At 39.2% G+C, this 19060-nt stretch overlaps 1 protein-coding gene across 6 annotated transcripts in view; it reads left to right on the top strand.

The window, feature by feature from the left end:
* Nucleotides 1-15354: 15354 nt before the first annotated feature.
* npy2rl (neuropeptide Y receptor Y2, like) overlaps nucleotides 15355-19060 on the top strand; it is a 77985-nt gene continuing 74279 nt past the window's right edge. Inside the window, exons 1-3 of one of the 6 annotated variants that reach the window (XM_088073467.1) lie at nucleotides 15355-15864; nucleotides 15957-16008; nucleotides 16111-16239. The gene's annotated coding sequence lies outside the window, so the exon portion shown is untranslated. Of the gene's footprint in view, nucleotides 16021-16110; nucleotides 16240-19060 lie in introns of all 6 variants that reach the window. The other 5 variants (XM_088073469.1, XM_088073466.1, XM_088073468.1 and 2 more) reach the window with 5 other exon arrangements.

The following is a 19060-nucleotide window of genomic DNA, read 5'->3' as shown; positions in this document are numbered from 1 at the left end:
GTATCATTACCCAAAAAATTAAAAAAAGAAAAAAATTAATTTAAATTTAAGAATGTTTGTTGTAAACTCCACATTCAAACGTAAAAAGGAAGAGCTTATCTTATTAATCCCCTCACCCATCACCTGCTGTCATCTGCTTTAAAACACACTTTATCATTTGGATGCAGCTGACAAAACTCACGTCAAACATGTTGCTCAACCATTAAATAAGCATTTTTTTTTCTTATTTCCCTTCAAAACATCTCTGCTATCTAAATGAGCGAGACGCTTATCGTGTAGTCGAGTTAAAAGCGAACATGACAGCAGAAGATCACAGGATGGAGATTTCCTCCTCCAGTCTTTCTCTGATGACATGATAACAGTTTTACACGTTTTTTAATAAAACATGTAACACTAGAAAGCCGGAGGAGGAGGAGAGGCTGTTTTCTGCCAAAGATGAGGCAATAAAAGATGAACAGAGCGAAACTCTGCTGCCGGACCGACGTCTCCGCACGCCGTTTTTTTATTATTCACGTTCTTATGTGGTTCAGGTAATGATTTTTTTCTCTGGGAAACTGATGCATGGCGGTCTGAACACAAAGTTCATCACAATTTGGAGACGTGACGTTGTTTCCGAAACCACACGGATGTTTGTGATTGACGGCGGCGGGTGTGACGGCGCGATCAGCATGCAGGAGACGCTCCGACAGAGAAAAGACGTTCACACTGATGGAGACGCTGGACACTGAACGCTGTCTTTTACATGTAAAAGGCTTCTGTGTGTGTGTGTGTGTGTGTGTGTGTGTGTGAATCTATAAGCTGCTGTTAGAAAACAAGAGGTCATCTATATGATGATGAGACGCCGTCTCTCGGTTTGACATCCGTGGTGAAGGTGGAGTAACGATGGATTTAATATAAAGTTAAGGTTGATTATTAAATCTGCCCAAAAACCTGAAATTACATGACTGTCATGACGTGTTAGATTCCTAGTATTTTAGGAAGTTTTCAGATTTTAGGATATTTCATGGAATTTTGGACATTTTTAGGATGGATTATAGTACATTTCTAGTGTTTTAGGACATTTCTCAGATTTTAGCAGGTTTGTAGGATTTTCGTTCCTCAGATTTTAAGACATTTCTAGAGTTTTGGGTAATTTCTAGGATTTTAAGACGCTTTTAGGATTTTTCATGGATTTTAGTAGGTTTCTAGAAGTTAAGGACATTTCTATGATTTTGGACATTTTTTGAATTCTAGGACATTTCTAGTATTTTAGGACATCAGTGTCTCAGCTGTGTCCTCTGTCGGGGGTGTGGGGGATCCTCCTCTGGCTCTTTTTTTGATCAACAAGCTCTATTTTGATGCTGTTTTATGTCTCTGACACCTGATGGAGAGTAAAAGTGCAAAAACAATTCACAGTGTGAATCACTTTATTTTTAATGTGGATTAAAAAATGGTTTGGGGCCCACCAGGGGCCCCGTCAGGGGCCACATTAGCTCTCATTGACCTGCTGATGCTTGGATGTCTCTTTCTATGGAAGCAGTGCTCAGATTAGTTGATTAATTTCATATTTATCAATTCTACAACCTTTCCTGGATGAAGTCGTGAAGTCTTTTCTAATCAAACACGTTCGAACACACTCTTGAATTTAGAGTCCCGTTGAGGTTGCACACCTTTAAACCATCGTCACAGCAACGCGACTCATCCGATGGTGTCTCTTCCACATTTAAAGACCAGCAGTCTTCCACAAAGCGTTCATCTGGAGACATTGTTGCCCCTCCGACGCTCATTTTCAGTAATCTTTTCACATCCAACGCAAGTGCTGGGAATGGATTTTCTGCCGCATGCACCTGTTAACGTATAAAGAAAATGCAAATGGAAGCAGTGCCACTTTTCTAAAGGCATTTTAGAGGCTGCAGACTGTGTAACACATTGATCCTTATGAGCACAGTAATGTTCGGGGACAACATATTTTTAATATATGTTTGAGGATTGTGTGTGTCTCCGTTCTCTGCCCACGCAGCCGTCTCTGCCCTCGTGTCAGTTTTTGAACTGAATAAACCCAATTTTCTCTCTATAATTGAAATCCGCCCTGTTTAACGCTCCTTCCCTTTCTGCCCTGTTGGCTCTTTATTCCGTCTTATCCTCCTTTTCTCAGCTGTCCTACTTGGTGAGCGTTTTCCCGGGCATGTTTTCTTCATTATTTAACCCTTCAATGCCTGGATCAACATCACTTTTCTCGTGCTGCGCTTACACGGCTATCCCGAGCATTTACACGTCTGAAATTGGAGAAAATTTGTTTGATTTGTCTTAAAAAGAGTATGAAGATCATATAATTCTTTTAATATTTATTTAAAATTATATTACAGGATAAAAGAATATATATATATGTATATACTTTATTTTAAGCACTTTCTTGAGGTCATTGTTTTTTTTTTTAAGTTTTTTTTTACTTGCTTTCTCCTTTTTTTGCTTATTTTTGGGTAATTTATCAGTTTAGTTTTCTTGTGCTGCTTTAAGATGCATTTCTGAAGCATTTACAAAATAAATCTATTTATAATTCTCTTAGTACTACATTTAAATTACGTGACAGAAAAAAAGAAAATTTATATATATATTATATTTTAGCACTTTCTTGAGGCCATTTTCTTGTCTTGTTTTAAAGTCTTTTTTTTCGTTTTGCTTATTTTCAGATAATTTATCACTTTTCTTTTTTAAGTTTTCTTTTTATTCCTCAAAAAATGATGTCATTTTTTTCTCATTTTTTCTTTTCTTTTTCTTTCTTTTTTTATGTGCCTATTTTCAGGTATTTTTCTTGTAACTTTTTTTTTTTTACTAATTTCTTGCTAAATTTGGGGCCATTTCTCTTCACATTTTTGAAAGAAATCAAGCTATTTTGCAGGTTTCAGAGGGTAATTAAATATTGTCAATCCGAACTTCTTTCTGACCATCTCTACTCCTCACCACATTTTTAGCATCTTTTTTGCCAGATTTTTTACCGTTTGTTTCCAGTCTCCCATCGCTCTTCACCTCCTCGTTCTGATCTCACTCTTTTCTCAAAAAGCTTAATGTCTTATCTTTTTTTGTCCTCTTCCTCCGCTTTTTCTTTTTTCCTTCCGCGTCCAACTTTGTCGCCATCCTCCTCCTCATGTTGTTTTATCTTTCTCATCAGAAAAGATCATGTTCATCTCAGAGATAATTCCATTTTCATCTCTGAAAAACATGTTTGTGTGTTCGAGAAATCGTAATAATTTCACTAAAAAAAAAGTGGAGACCTCAATCACCTCAGTCTTTGAGAACTGCTTCACTATCGCAGATTGCAAAATAATTGAGAGGCAAAGATTACACCAAAAATTAATCAGAGGTTTTGTTTTCAGCGGTCATGTCATTTTTGTGAGTCCCTGAGGGAGATTTAGATTCAGTTTTGGAGGAGACTAATGTGACGCAGACGGAAAATGTCCTTTTTAAAAAGCCTCCTCGGTGTTTGTGCGTGTTCCCAGAGGACGGCCGATCCAGCTCATTAACAGGCAGAAACGTACAGTCGCCCAAAATCTGCACAGCCGTATCTCCATTTCGCTGCCCCCCGTGTCACACAGATAATTAACTTGGTTTTGCCACGTCTAATTGAAATGTTAAAAGTCACAATAGTTTCAAAGAGTTAATCAACTCTGAAATGTCTTAACTCTCTCGGAGGGAAAATGTTCCGTGGCCGTTTTCATTTCGAAACATTTTTAGATAACCGTTACACTGAAAAAAATGTCTGTAAAATTAACAGCAAAATGCTGTAAAGTCATGACATTATACATCGAAGAACAACAAAAAAGAGTTAAAAAATGTTACAGTTTAAAAGTTTTGTAATAACAACAGTTTTAAAATGTAACATTGATGGTTGGTTCTTTAATTTGTAGTCAAGACCAAGACAGACTCCTCTGTCCTCTATCTGTCTATCTGTGCTTTTTTAAAACAATTTTTGGATATTATTAGGTGGTATATGGTTTTTGGCTCTGTACATTATTTGATTGATGGTTGGTGTCTTTGTCTCGTGCTCTCCACTTTTAAAAATACCTCCTTCAAACCTCTGAAGATTCGAATAAATCAGTGCAGCAACATTAGAAATGCAGATGCTTCCCTTCAGAGCACACAGGCTCTGAATATTTAACCGAATTTCAAAATAATGTGAATCATGAGCCGTGGCCTTCGCAGTCCACAGATTTCAACCCGACTTAACACCTACGGGAGAGTTTGAAGTGCGGCGTTGGACAGGGCGCCGTGTGCCGCTGCTTTCAAAACACTAAATGAGAGAATATCTTGTTGAAAAATGTTTTTTTATTACGCCTGTTGAGTCCCAGTGACCTTTACGATCACTAATGCAGGAGCACTGCAGCTTTCATGCAGGCTCTCAGGGGACCAATTATTTTAGTAAAGCCAACTCTAAAGTCACTGTAACTTTTTTTTTTTAAATGTTACACATGAAAAATTTTCCATTTAACCCTTTGAAACCTGGACGAGCACCACTTTCAGGTGCCTTTTACATATATTTATACCTTTGAAACCTGGAAATTTTATTTTTTTTTCCAAAACATGGGAAAAAAGCATTTAGTGAATTTCAAGAAATCAATAGATTGCTTTGATAAATTGGTTTTGTTTTTTTCAGAAATATGGTGAAAAGGCAATAAGCAAATGACTAAAAATGAGTAGATTTAGAAAACTATTTTTGAACTATATTTTTTATAATTATCCTAATTATATATTTCAAATGATTCCACAAAATTATTATTATATTTTTTAGCATATCAAGCATTTTTCCTGTTTTTGTTGTTTTGTTGTTGTTGCCTTGTTTTTTTGTGTTGCTTTTTTTCGGGTGATTTTCTTGCATTTTTTCATTATTAAACTATTATTCGTTAGTGTTATTTTTCAGTTGTCATTTCCTTGTATGTAATTCCTTAATCAGCCGATAAGCAGTTATGATCCATAGAAATAATGTGCACAATGAGGCTGCAGCTTAATGTGCAGATCTTTACCGGTGTTGGCCCGACGCTCCGTGTGCCGTCACTGACCCTCGCCTCTGTGTTGATGGCTCTCGGTTGAAGAGGCCGTTAATAACGCTTCAGACGGCGTTGATGTTGTTTTGAGTCCATAAAAAAAGGGCAACTTTCATAACTTTTTTTTTTTTTACGTATGTGGCAAATTTGGTTAATTATACTTTGACACGAATGTTGCTAATTAAGTTTCAACAACACTGAAAAATTACGGCACTTCAGTGTGTGTGTTAATGTGTGTGTGTGTGTGTGTGTGTGTGTGTGTGTGTGTGTGTGTGTGTGTGTGTGTGTGTGTGTGTGTGTGTGTGTGTGTGTGTGTGGTCATGGTACTTAGCTGTGAGTGTAGGATGGGATTATGCGCCTGCAGATAATTGGTCCATCATTGTCAGGGCTTAAAGAGATGGCAGACAGCAGCTGTGCCGTCCTCTCTCCATTATCTCTTTTTTTCATCCCTTCATTATTCATCCTCCTCTGTTTTATTTCTCTTTCCTAACAATCTACACTCACATTTTCACCTGTTGCTATCGTCACCTCTCTTTCTTCCCTCGCCTCTCTCTGTATGTCGGCCTCGTTATGTCCAGTGATTGCGCTCTGCCCACCTCTCTCTCTATCCTCCTTTGTGTCTTCAATTAACCCCACATTTCAGTGCTCCTCCTCGCGTTATTTTCTCCCACTCGTTTCTTCCTCCTCTTTGACATTTCCTTCTTGTTCTTCCATCCTCCCACTCCTCTTCTGTATCTTCTCCTGTTTTCTCTCCTTCCACTTGACCATCTTTTTTCTTCTTTGCTGCATCTGCCGATCAGCTCATCTGTCACACTGAATTTCAGTCTCATGTCCAAGAGAGTTCACTTTTCTCGAGGTTTATGGTTACCAGGCGACGGCGTCATCGGGTGGCCTGATGGAAGTCCAGCAGAGAATCGGCCGTGCGTGAATAAACTGCAAGACAAAAAGCTTTTTAGTGTCTTTAGACGTCTTTAGTAACGCGCCAATGGCATCAGTTATGATGCATTCTTGCAATGTTGGAAGGTCAGAGTTTTTTCACGTTGGGAAGTTGCTCCTTCTGTGTCAAGATCTCCTGATCCATCTATGTCAGGTCCGTTGTCCCCCTTTGTGTCAAGATCTACTGACCCTTTCTGCATCAAGATCCCCTGACCCATCCTTCGTCAAGAACTGCTGTCCCCCTCTGCTTCACAAACCGCCTGCGGCTTCTGTGTAAAGTTTCACCGACCCCCTGTGCGTCCGAATCCACTTAAACCTTGTACGTCCCCTTTGAATCAAGATCCCTGGACCTCTTTCCAGGTAAGACGTGCTGACTCCTCCTGCGTCAAGATCCAGCCGGCCTCACTGCGAAGTTGTCACATGGTTAACGTCGCTCAGTGACCCTCAACGTCAGCCTGTGACGTTTTAGGTATCGTTGCCGTGTCACCGATTAGCGAGTTCAGAGTGAGAATTTGCTGCAACATCCACCGACCGCTTTTACGTCAGTTTCCAATAAACGCTTCTTCATCAAGAACTGTTGTCCCCTAATGCGTCTGGAAGAGGGCTTCTGCCCCGGGGTCAAAGTTTGACGAGTAGAAAGTTTCGTCTTTCTGTTGCTCAAAGGCAGATCAGGACAAACGACCACAGAAATTCCTCTAAACCTGGTGACGGGAAGACAGTGAAACATTTAGCTCCTGGTCTCAGTCTTCGCGGGCTAATTGACTCCTTCAGAGCGTCGTCCATCAGACTGATCGGTGATGAGAGGTCGCCCGCACGCTGCCACCATCACCTCCTTTCAATCCTTTTTTCCATCCATCTTTCCACCTTTCTCCGTGACTCGCTGAGCGTCTTTCTGGCAGTTTGACGGCTGTTCGTGTACTCTGACATGACAGGAAGGCCGGAGACGGAGAAGCAGCAGCTGTAAATGTGAGACAGACACAGAGAGAGAGAGGACAAGAAAAGACACTGAGACAGAGAGAGAGAGAGGACAAGAAAAGACACAGAGACAGACAGACAGAGAGAGAGAGAGAGAGAGAGAGAGAGAGAGAGAGAGAGAGGGAAGACAAGAAAAGACACTGAGACAGAGAGAGAGAGAGAGGACAAGAAAAGACACTGAGACAGAGAGAGAGAGAGAGAGAGAGAGGACAAGAAAAGACAGAGACAGAGAGAGAGAGGACAAGAAAAGACACTGAGACAGAGAGAGAGAGAGAAACACAGTGACATTTTTCATGGTAGGATATAGGGCCTATAGGGACCGTTAATCCACAGCTGAGAGCAGAAACAGCTTCACGGAGGCTACTGGTACCAGTGTGTGTGTGTGTGTGTGTGTGTGTGTGTGTGTGTGTGTGTGTGTGTGTGTGTGTGTGTGTGTGTGTGTGTGAATAACAGAGAGAGGGCTGATGAAACCGCAGAAAACACGACAGCTGTGTTTCCTCTGAAGATCGGCAGCTACTGGACCTAACGGCCCCACCAAATGCCAACAAACGTCTATTTTTACTTTTTATTTTCTGCTGGCATGAAAGCGTCAGATAGCTCAGCGGAGATCACAGCGCCGTCTGACTCTGATATACGTCCATTATACATTTCAGTTTGTCCAAAATGAGCGAAACACTGCATCAGATTTGACAGCATTAATGTTAAACACAAAGATCAGATAGCCGGAGGGGAGGAGGCAGTTTTAGTCGATATCGTGGAAGGCTTTTTGCAGCTTTAGTAACATGAGATATTTATGGGAGAGCAGGGAAACATTTTTAAGTGAGATTCATGGAAAATGTAGAATTGAATTATGAATTACAGGCTGTTTTTACCGCAGGTGTAAGCAGAGCTGCGTCTGTTGGGTATTTTGCTCTCCGTGACCTCATGTGCATTTTGGCACCTAAATGCACAGGTGGGAGGGGCCGAACAGACAGGTGGGAGGAGCCGAACAGGCAGGTGGGAGGTCAGTTTAAATGAAGCCGTGCAAAGCCAGCTGTTTGCATTTTGGTGGAAAATGTGTCTCAGACTGTAAACGGCGTCTGCTGCAACAGCAAATGAAATACGAGGAGTAAATGAAAAGCAATAAGACAATAGATGGATAAATACATAGATATATAAATAAGCAAATAAATGAATGAATAAATAGATAAGTAATTAGATAAATTAATAAATAAGCGGGCCTGTGCACATAATGTGCTTTTCAAAATCTATCATAGTGCCACTATGTTTTTAGATTTAAAAAAAAAAAAGATTATTTTCAATATATTACACGATTATGCGGTTGTTGTTTTTTGTTGTTTTTTTAGCTGCTGACAGTCTGGGATCTGTCAGTGTGTGAGTGTAGCTGCTGAAAGTCTGGGATATGTCAGTGTGTGAGTGTAGCTGCTGACAGTCTGGGATATGTCAGTGTGTGAGTGTAGCTGCTGACAGTCTGGGATATGTCAGTGTGTGAGTGTAGCTGCTGACAGTCTGGGATATGTCAGTGATCAGCAGCTACATTGACTGTGACAGGTCACCTAGTGGAAATAGCATGTATTTCCTCCATATGCCAAATATGGTCAAAATGACCTCATCAGGTGGAAAATAGTCAAAATGACAAATTCAGAGTCAAAAGCCCAGAATGACACCCAGAAATAATACAAGTCCTGTTTTTCTGCTCTGATGGCTGTGGGATCAAAAATGTCAGTTTGAATGGGTTTCAATGGAGCATTTTTGGACCTGAACAGTCTGAATGTAACTATTTAGTTTCCACAGTGTATTTTAGACTTATTGTAGGAGCTGAGCTGCAAATTCACTGATTACACTCAAATACACAATCTGGACTACATTTAGGACACATGCATCAACACAGCCAAACACGGTTCGATTTGTTACATTCATAAGCTTTTATTTTCAATATATCTGAAATGTATTTGCTCTCTGTGTTGCGTTGCGTTTGTGTTGGTTTGTGTGATTTTGGTCAGCGTTTCCTCTCGAGTCATTACTGCTCAGTCTTATCTCGCAGCTGTTGTCCACTCTCGGCGCCTGCAGCTTTATTTTCTGACCACATGTCAGACGTGACCTTTCAACCCAATCAAACCTCACATCATTTATCTCTAAGCTATTTGGGAGTGTGCTCTTATGTGTGTGTGTGTGTGTTTGTGTGTGCACTACAGACTGTCTTATCTAAATGTACTGTATGATGGCGAACGCATGCCTGCAGGATGGTGTTTGTTTGCCCGTCAAACCCTAAATTGCGTTGATCTTTGCTTTGAGGAACATAATGGATTTCATCACTCCGGCCTGTAAAGATGAATTATTTACGATGGAGGAAATATGGAGAAGAGCACGAGCAGATTTGAAAAAAAAAAACTGAGAGAAAAAAGACAAAATAACAGCGTATAAAAACAGAAAATATAAAAGAAAATATAGAAATACCAAATCTGTATTACATTTTAAATACAACATCTCTAAAATGGCAAATATTTTGTGAGAAATGTCATGTTAAGCAAATTATGTTTTTTTGTTAACATAATGAGGAAATGGGGTTAAATAACATACCTGAGAAGTCATTTGTCGCAAAACTAATGATACTTAATGTATGTACAAAAATATTCACTGTAAACATATTTCATCCTTTAAAAAAAAAGAAAAAAAGAAAGTATTTTTAGCAGCTCTGTCTTTCCCGCTGGGATAGTACAAAGAATTATTATTATCATTATTATTATTATTTTTTTTTTTTGTGCTTTTGCTGCTGAGATTGCGCTCCCAGAAACAGGGATTTTAACACTCGGTAATCTTACCGCTCGCTGAGAGCAGCAGCTTCAGGATGTGTGAAGTTTTGAGGCTGGAGCTCTGATGCATCACCTCCATCATCTTTACTGACACAGACGGAGGATTTATGTTCTTGTCACATTCAGGACGATTAAACGGGAAGACGGAGAGACACACAGAGCACTGTGCTCCAGTTTAACTCTGACAGGTCTTTAAGGGGAATCTATGTATATTTATAATTTGTGACCTAAAACACCGACTTTCATCCACTTCTTCTCTCTCATCTTTTCCTCCTCTTCTACTGTGCTTTCTATTCTTGATTTCATCCAAGAAAACTGATGTCAGTCGAGGTTTTAAGGGGTTAAACCACTTTTCTCAGTGTTTCAGAGGTTTAAATGCTAATGAAAGGCGTTTGAATGCTGCACAAGAAAACGGACGTCGATCCAGGTCTCAAAAAGTTAATACAGGACTTAATGTGTAACTGAGCCATCTAAAAGGATTATTACGTGAGTTAATACGCTCCGATCTCGTCACTATCCAAAACAAAGCACCAGGCTCGCCGCAGCAGGAAGTGACGTTGATAACTTCCCCTCCAGGTGATCATAAACTCTACAGGTGGTTGTGGAGGTGGAGTTTTGGCTTTCTGAAATGTTTTGTGTGTTTATCCAGCTGTAGCAGGCAGTGGTAGGGAGGCATTCGGGTGAGCGCATTGATGCAAAAAGCAGCTTAAGAGAACCGCTGTCCTCAAAAGGACGCAGGTCAGAGAATCAACATGTGAAGCCGCCGAGCGTCCCGCGCTGATCCCGACATTAAACTCACTCAGAGCTCACGACTTCCCCAGCGGGCGATCCGCTCACTGCCGACTCAGCTCAATTCATATCCGGCCGTCAGCCCTTTGACATTTCCAGTCGCTAAGCAGATTATGGAGACGAATCCATGTATTCAGAGCCTTATTTAACCGGGCTGAGTGGACTCGCAGAGATTTGCTATTTAGAGCAGAGGAGGACTTCAGTTTACTGAGACTCTCGGTTCAAATGAAACCGAACCAAGAGGACTTTCAAAGAATCATTTACTGAAACTATCACACAATTCATTTTTTGTTAAGCTGACAGATCATTTTAAAAATGAACAGTTTTGCTTTTTGTTTTTTTGTATCATCGTAAAATTACAAAAACACAGAAACAAAATAACTCTTCTTATGAAAGACATTTTCAGGATTTTTTGGACTTTTTTAAGCTTAATAAAATAAGATAAACTAAAAATGAAATGTAATAAATTAAAATAAAGAAATTGAAAAGGAAAAAAGAAATCATCAGTTTTAAAAGTTTGAAAGTTTGATGTCAGTTTCAGCAGCCTTCAAGGAGAACAAAATTACATTTTTGGAACAACCCAATTGCCAGAAAAAAATGTTGGCATTTTACATTTCCGTAAACCACAGATATTTTATATTACTACTCTATTGTGTAGCAAATACATTGAAACTTAATGTTTTAATAACAGTGTGGTTACCATGTGGTTAGGGTTAGGCACAATAACCACTTGCTTTTGGTTAGTTTAGACCATCTTTTGGCTTGAAATCCCACTTTTCATGGTATGCTCCCCTTAGCAAAAACTCTGAGGTTGCTGAAAAAACATCTGCATTTTGTTGCCTAAAAAGCCACGAAAAAAACAATGGGTTGTTAAAAAGTGCCTACTGTATGGTTGGATCCTAAAAATCTGTTTGAAAAATAACACCAGGTATCTGGAATGAACTGTAAAGAAACTGAAGTCTTTGATAAATAAATAAAAAATAAAGATTAAAAAAATGCTGCCTGTGGAGTCCCACAGGGTTTAATGTTGGGGCTCTTAAATTACTATTTTTTGACTATTTGTCTAGTTTGAGGATGATGCTACTGTATAACCGTCTGAGTAGCATTAAAACAAACAAAACAAAAAAATGGAAAAACACACTGATGACCTTTAGTTCAAAGCAAACATCAATATTAGTATTTCCTTGGAGAAATTGTTCTTGGCAGTCTGTCCTCGGAACAAAACGAAGTCTGTAGAGATTCTGTAAAATGCTAACGTTTCTGTCTGGCGATTGGGCTTTTAGGAAAGAAAGCTTACTTGCTGTTACTTGATGAAATTAACATAAAAAGAAAAATACCGCTCTCATGTCTGTACGGTTAAGGTTAGTGAAAGGACACAAACCAGCACCTCTAAATCTCACAAATTAACACTTTGTGTCCAAATTATGATATTTCAGAGATGATTTTTGCAGTGCCATTGGCAACAGACAGTAAGTTGACTTTTTTATGGGTATGATCATATGCCTTGTAGATGGTCAAATTTCCATCCTCATTTTAGGGGGCTCTTGTTCACAATTTACCAAATTCATAGGGTACCTAAACTAACTTTTATTAATTAAGTGTTAGATGAGTTAACTTGATATAGCCATTGAGTTTTGAGATAATTTGGCTTTTTTTTTTTTTTTTACTTTCTCTTGAAACCAACTGGCCTCAACCTGTCGCTCAGTTTTCCAGGAACCGCTGTGAAGACTGATGACGGTAAACAATCCAAAAGATCAAATTGTAAATGTCAAGCTTTGCAGTCAGTCCTGCAGAAAGTCAGGAGTCATTTTAGGTAAACGACAAAAATCCCAGGTGGAGTGAAAGCAGACGAAGCCCATTTCACTCTTTTAGCCTCTAAAACCTTTGAACCCTGAGCAAAAAAAGGGAAAAAGGCAATGATCATCTCAGGAAGTACCATCAATTGCAAGATATTAGTGCATTTAAATAAGATAAAAACAAAAAAATCAAAACAGCATGGGATGAAAAAAAAGCTAAGGGAAAATATTTAAAATGCTCATAAATACATATTTAAATTCATATTTCAGGATTTTAATACTTTTTAAGGCATTTTCCAAATATTATTTGCCATTTTTTTTATTTAATTTAATTTTTTACTTCCTTTATCTTGTTTTAATATATTTTTTTAGGTAATTTTTTTGTCATTTTTACAAATTTCTATCAAATTTTGGGGTCATTTTTTCATTGCTCATTGCCTTCTTCCCATGTTTTTGAAAGAAATCAAGTAATCAATTTATTAATTACTTTTTAATATTTTTGATTTTATTCTCTTTTTTTAATTCATCTGAAGCAGATCTGGTGTTTTAAATGTTTATATCTGCCAGTTTGTGTGCGTCCACAGTGGATACATTTCCACTGTGGAGATCATTTCCACTGTGGATACATTTCCACTGTGGAGATCATTTCTGTCTCTAATCTGTGTCTTCAGGGTGGACTCACTGAGCGTGCTCAGTCAGCACTGCTCTACTTTACACTTCTGTGTGTGTGTGTGTGTGTGTGTGTGTGTGTGTGCACGTGTGTGCATGTGTGTGTGTGAGCGTGCGTGCACGTGCGTGTGTGTGTGGAGAGAAAAGAGAGAGAGCTTCTGTCTCTCTGTGAAGGTCTGCATCAGTGTGTGTTTGAGAGATTATGTCATTGTGTGTATGAGAGTACAGTCTTGTATTAGTATCTTTCTGAGGACCACTGAGTTTTAGACCTTGACAGTGAGGACGCTTTTAAAAGAGAGAGACATTATTTTGAGAAATAAGGACATTTTTACAAGGGGACAGAATTTGCAAAGTGAGGAAATTTTACAGTGTCATGTATACAGGGCATTATTCAAAAATGAGGACATTTTCAAAACTGTTAACATTTTAAGAATCTGGGACACTTTTGCAAAGTGAGGGCATTTTGCCAAAGTAAGGACATTTTTGCATGAACATTACCATTACATCATTAAGTAATAACATTAAAAAAGGCATATCTTTTGCAAACCGATGACATTTTTGGATATGGATGGACAAAGTGAGGACATTTTTGCAAAGTGAGGACATTTTCTTCTGTTTATTTTCATCTCATATAATGGTTGTTATATAAACTTACAGTTTTGACTTTTGTTTTGTTGTCTGTCTGTTGTCTGTTATGGTATCCGTGTGCTGTTTGTATTTTTATATTTCATTGTTTTTGGTTGTTTCATTTATTTCATTATCACATTTTGTCCGGTGCCACCTTTTTTTAAAGGGATTTGATGGATATGGTTAGAAGGCGATTTAGGTTTAATGTTAAGGCAATGGATTGTGACATAACAAATATACAAACATGTTTACGTCTTATTTTTTAAAACCTCTTTCCTATTTTGTGCTTCATGTGCCTTTGAAAAATGTGTGAGAGTGTTTGTTTTATTTGTGTCTGATCTCTATTCATCTTTTTTTCTCCTTCAGGATCTTTCCTCTTCAAAGCCATCAGACGGCAGAGAGATTGCTGTCGCTGCCAAACACCATTAAAGGCTGTTTAGACGGCCGCTGCCGATTGTTCATATCAGTGTGAGTGTCATTTGGGAATGAGCACTTATAGCTGTATGTTTGCTCCCCTTATCTCTCCATTTAAGCGGCCAACGCCATAAAGCTCTGATAAGAAGGCGTATCGAGGAGTGATAGAGTGAAGGAGAGGAGGAATAAAGTCTGGATACAGAAAATTGAGGTAATGGAGGAGGTGTAGGGATGCTTGATTTCCCTCCAATTGTGTTTTTTTTTCTTTTGCAAATCACCACTGTAGCAAATGGAAACGGTAAAATTCAATAAAAACACTCTCCAATGGTCCCAAACCAATTTTCACGCTTGTTAGATCTGAAACTGATTAGATTTAAATGTAAATGGAAACTTGCAAATAAAAAAATAGAAAAGGTGGACTAGAGGCGACACTCTGCGGGTTTAGTAACTGTACTTAATTCAGCCTGAAATTCACCACATGATATTATCCTCACCTGTTTTTTTTACATGTATGAGGGCATGGCCTGTAATGGTGGCATGGCCATTAGCTGCTGTATTAGATGCTCTCAGTTTTTTTTTCTTCCATTTCCCGAGTTTGACACATGGAAAATGTCCATTAGATGAAGAACATCATATACAGTACGTCAGTCATTTAGCCATATTGAAAGCCCATCAGATGAAAATTTCACCTAATGTGCAGAATTAAACAGAGAAAATGAAAGGAAAAAACACTGGGCAGACATAAAATTGCACAAAGGAATAGTGGAGAGGTTAGAGGAAATGTGCAGCCAAAATGATCAAATAAGGTGGACAGAGAGACTGATAACAGGCAGATAACAGTCTTTTTTTCTTAAGTTTATTTCTAGCTTGACCTCAAAAAACTGTGGAAACATAGGAAGCAAATTTTTTGTTTATTTGTTTGTTTGTTTTTTAATTTACAGAAGTTTATCTCAATGTTAGATAGTATTGGCTGTGTTTTTTGCTGTCCAGAGACAGAGATAAACTGTGTTTTTTTGGTATTATTCTTAAAGACAGCAGAAACAGACAATTACTTATATGAGTTAAAAGTGTGCTACATCAGAACTTATTCAGCAAAGGTGTTTTACTATAACTTTTTTAGACAAAGCCAAAAACATTTATTTTTTGCCCTTTCCATTCAGCTTTTCTAATGTACTACTTCAAAATGTACATAAAAGTATTATGTTTATGAAAACACAGCTAGTGTTGACCGCAAACTACTTTATTTAGTAAATGGAAAATAGTTGTAATCCCATAACAGGTGACATCAAACTATGTAGGACAGAAAATATAAATATAAAATACATTATTTCCCCTCCGAGAATCGCCACCTTATCGTGGTGGAGGGGTTTGTGCGCCCCTGTGATCCTGGGAGCTGTGTTGTCGGGGGCAGTAGGTCCTGGTAGGGTCTCCCATGGCAAAGTGGTCCCAGGTGAGGGGCCAGACTAAGAGCGATTCATCTTTAAATAAAATCATGTCAAATGAGAGGTTGAACAGGAGTCACTCCTGAGCCAACCGTCTCCTCAAAATTGTATCTTAAAACTACTAATTTGCAAAAAAAAAAACAAAACAATATCCCATTTCAGAGTCCTGCATTTTGTGAGCTGCTGTCCTGTTCCTGCTGTGGATCACTGTTATAGTGTTGAGAAGCGACTGCAGAGCGGTGCAGACTTTGCTCAGGAGGAGCAACAATGTGGATGTCTTGTTGAGGTCTGGATGTGTGGACGGTTAAATAATCCCCCAACCGGAAACCGTGGATTACCAGAACCATCTGAAAACATGGACAGTTATAAAGCAGCAGCCATCATTGTGAGAAGATGCCAAAAATGACAAGTTAAAGCTCAAGCTAAAGGAGCTGATGGGACCACATTTCACTGCAGTTGCATCTTGTATAATTCCAGGTGACAAATAACAGATGGATTGAGAACCTTGGAGATGTATATAAACACCAAGGTATGAAGACAGGTGATGAATTTTGCTTGAATTTTGTGATGAATTTAAAGCTGTTGGATAAAGTTTTACTCTAACAACTTTCTCCTTTCGTTTCATTTGTAGTAAACTCCACAACAAGCTAAACCTGGCACATGTGACTTTGTAAAGTTGATAGAAGCAAATCTGCCTTCTTCCACATCCAGAAGACACGCAGCAACATGATCGTCTCTCTGGAGTGTCCACATGATGAATGTAAGTTCAGTTTTCGCTCTCTTTTTGCTCAATTTTTGGTCTCCACCACATTTGGAAAGAAATCTGTCTCTTTAGTGGCTAAATGCTCCACTTTATTCACCAGATAGTCTTTAACTGTGTCCGTCTGCAGTTTGCTGTTAAGCAGGTGGAGTAGCAGATTGGCCCGCAGGCCAAATCTGGCCCCTGATAGGGTGCTGGGTGGCCCCCAAACCATTTTTTAATTCACAGTAAAAATAAAGTGATTCAGACAGACAGGCAGTGAATTGTTTTTTGTACTTTTACTGTCTATAAGGTGTCAGAGTGCATAAAACAGCATCAAAATAGAGCTTGTTGATCAAATGATCAAAAAAATTGCCAGTAGAGGATCCCCCACACCCCTGACAGAGGTCCTAGCTAAGACATGTCCTAGCAATGTCCTAAAATCCTAGAAACGTCCCAAAATCTGAGAAATGTCCTAAAATCATAAAAATCACCCTGAAATCCTAGAAATGCCCTCAAGTCCAGGAAATGTCCAAAAATCAGAGAAATGTCCTTAAATCCTACAAATGTCCAAACATCCAAGTAATGTCCCAAAATCCAAGAAATGTCCTAAAATACTACAAACATGTATGGGGCCGCTGCCACTGGCCCCTGGCCTCTTTTCATTTTGCAAAAGTGGCCCTTTAGCAAAGCAGGTATCTCTGCTGTAGAACAAAAAAAGAATAAAAACAATATAAAATGAATTCTTGTTATTTAATTAATGACATTTGTTTCACTCAGTGACACAAAGAGGACGAGCAAACGTCTGCTAGCAGCTCGTTAATTAGCCCTTTTTTCACTCCAGCAGATCAGCCAACAGCACAGAGAGCACTAAGACTTTAGGCTCCGAATGAAAAAACCAACGACACTGGCGAGGCAGCCGGGGTCTCACGTGGCGTTTCCTCTTCGCTGCTTATTAAAAGATACAAAGAATAACAAAAAGGCTTTGTGTCGCGGTGGCTTTGATGCCAGAGCAGTTTACCTGCAGCACGTTAAAGGTCCGTTAATTAGCCACCGGGCTAACACAAGTGTCAGGGAGGAAGAGAGGAGGCATGAGGATGGTAAGAGAGCGGGTGAAGACGTAAACACGACTTAATGAAGGATGCGGGACAGACAGTCAGCGCCGTGATGAAAAAGGAAACTGGCAGTCGTGAAAATAGATGAGCACCGAGGGAGAAAAAAAACAATCCCCGTCATTTTTTTCTCCGTCTTCTGTTTCCAGCTCACACCTGAGGGAAAACACGCTCAGATTATTGTTCCAAAAATAGAAGAATTCATGCACAACCACAAACATTAATACACTTACAGTTTACAAAAGGAGCAAAACAGGCTGGAACAGCCAGATATCCATGACAACATTAACAACACGTCCATAAAAACTGTCCAAATTTCAACTTATTCCAATAATAACTACTGTTAACTCCATCCAGCAAATATGTTTTTATCGTTGTTACGTTGTTCTTAAACATGAAAACTTTGAATCCCCTGCTGCTCTCACATTATTGTAGAAAGCTAACTGTTGCTGTGAGCTATATACTTTAACTATTTAAACACCATTCACAAGCTGTGCTCCTCGAAAATATCGTTATTACCGTATTTATGAGTCAGAAACACACGAACGACCCTTTAGTGTCATAATTATAAGTGAGAAACTTGAGTGATACCTGAGTTGCCGAGTTATGATGTTTGCGTGACTTTTGAGTTTCAACAACTGACAGTCAAAATTACTTTCAGTAGTTGCACATTTTAGTATCTGCATCTATTAGCTGGTGCATGCAAGCAAACTTTAAACTATGAAGCATGCCTGGTGAGTATTTTATAATGATTTGCGCAAAACTTCATCAATATTTTTGAAATGTTGAGACAACAATGTGGAGCTGACTGTTTTTCCACTGAGTGATGCTGTGCGACTTCTCTGGTGATAACATCCCAGTAACCATGGTGACGGATGTCCAAAACACAACACAGCCACCGCACCAGCCGTCATTATTTCCAATCCGAGGCCACGTAGGCGTGTTATGGAGCCATGATGGAAAGGCGAGCCCCTTATACGTGGGAGCGGCCATGTATGAGGGATTTCTGGGAGATGTAGTCCACGATTTCACAGAGGAAAAGATTCAAAACTTTCTCAGAGTTATGTGATGCAATAACAGCTCTTGTAGCTCCTGCTGCATCATGAGGGAGCCAGTTCCTCCTGACAAGCTCATAGACACAGCATCATGTGACCTCACAGCATCATGTGACCTCACAGCATCATGTGACCTCACAGCATCATGTGACCTAGAAAAGACTAAAAAATGTTTCCATTGCAGTTTTGAAAAATGTGGCTTTTTTGAATCACCTGAAATAGCAGCTCATGCGAGCATAAGAACTTGTTTTGAGTTATTTTTAAATTGACGTGTTTCCATTAGGGATATTTTATATTTTCAATTTAAATTTGCGCAATTTGAGGGTTAATCGAGCCCCGCCTACTGACACTTTTTAAAAGCGACCTTCATTTGTGAAAAGGTAGATCTGTGAGTATATTTTCTGTCTGTACTCTCACATATGTACAGTAAGCTTGCTGCTCCTCGTCTGTGGGGAACGCACACAGTTTTTTGGCTGCGAGCCATTCTGTCTTATTTACTTTATAGGAACTCACAGCTCAAACACACGAACCTGCGCTGCCAAAGCGCCTCTCACTCTGAACACTAACTGCACTTACAGAGCGATGTGAGATAATCCGTGTGCCGCAGATAAGTAAATGTGGGTCAGGAAGCGTTCCAGAGGCGCGCTGGATTTCCGCTCCGAGGAGGAGATGCCT

Source organism: Plectropomus leopardus, chromosome 23, assembly GCF_026936395.1.
Source record: "Plectropomus leopardus strain MGB_pleo_1.0 chromosome 23, ASM2693639v1, whole genome shotgun sequence".
In the NCBI taxonomy this organism is placed as follows: Eukaryota; Metazoa; Chordata; class Actinopteri; order Perciformes; family Serranidae; genus Plectropomus; species Plectropomus leopardus.
This window is presented reverse-complemented; position numbering and strand designations above follow the sequence as displayed.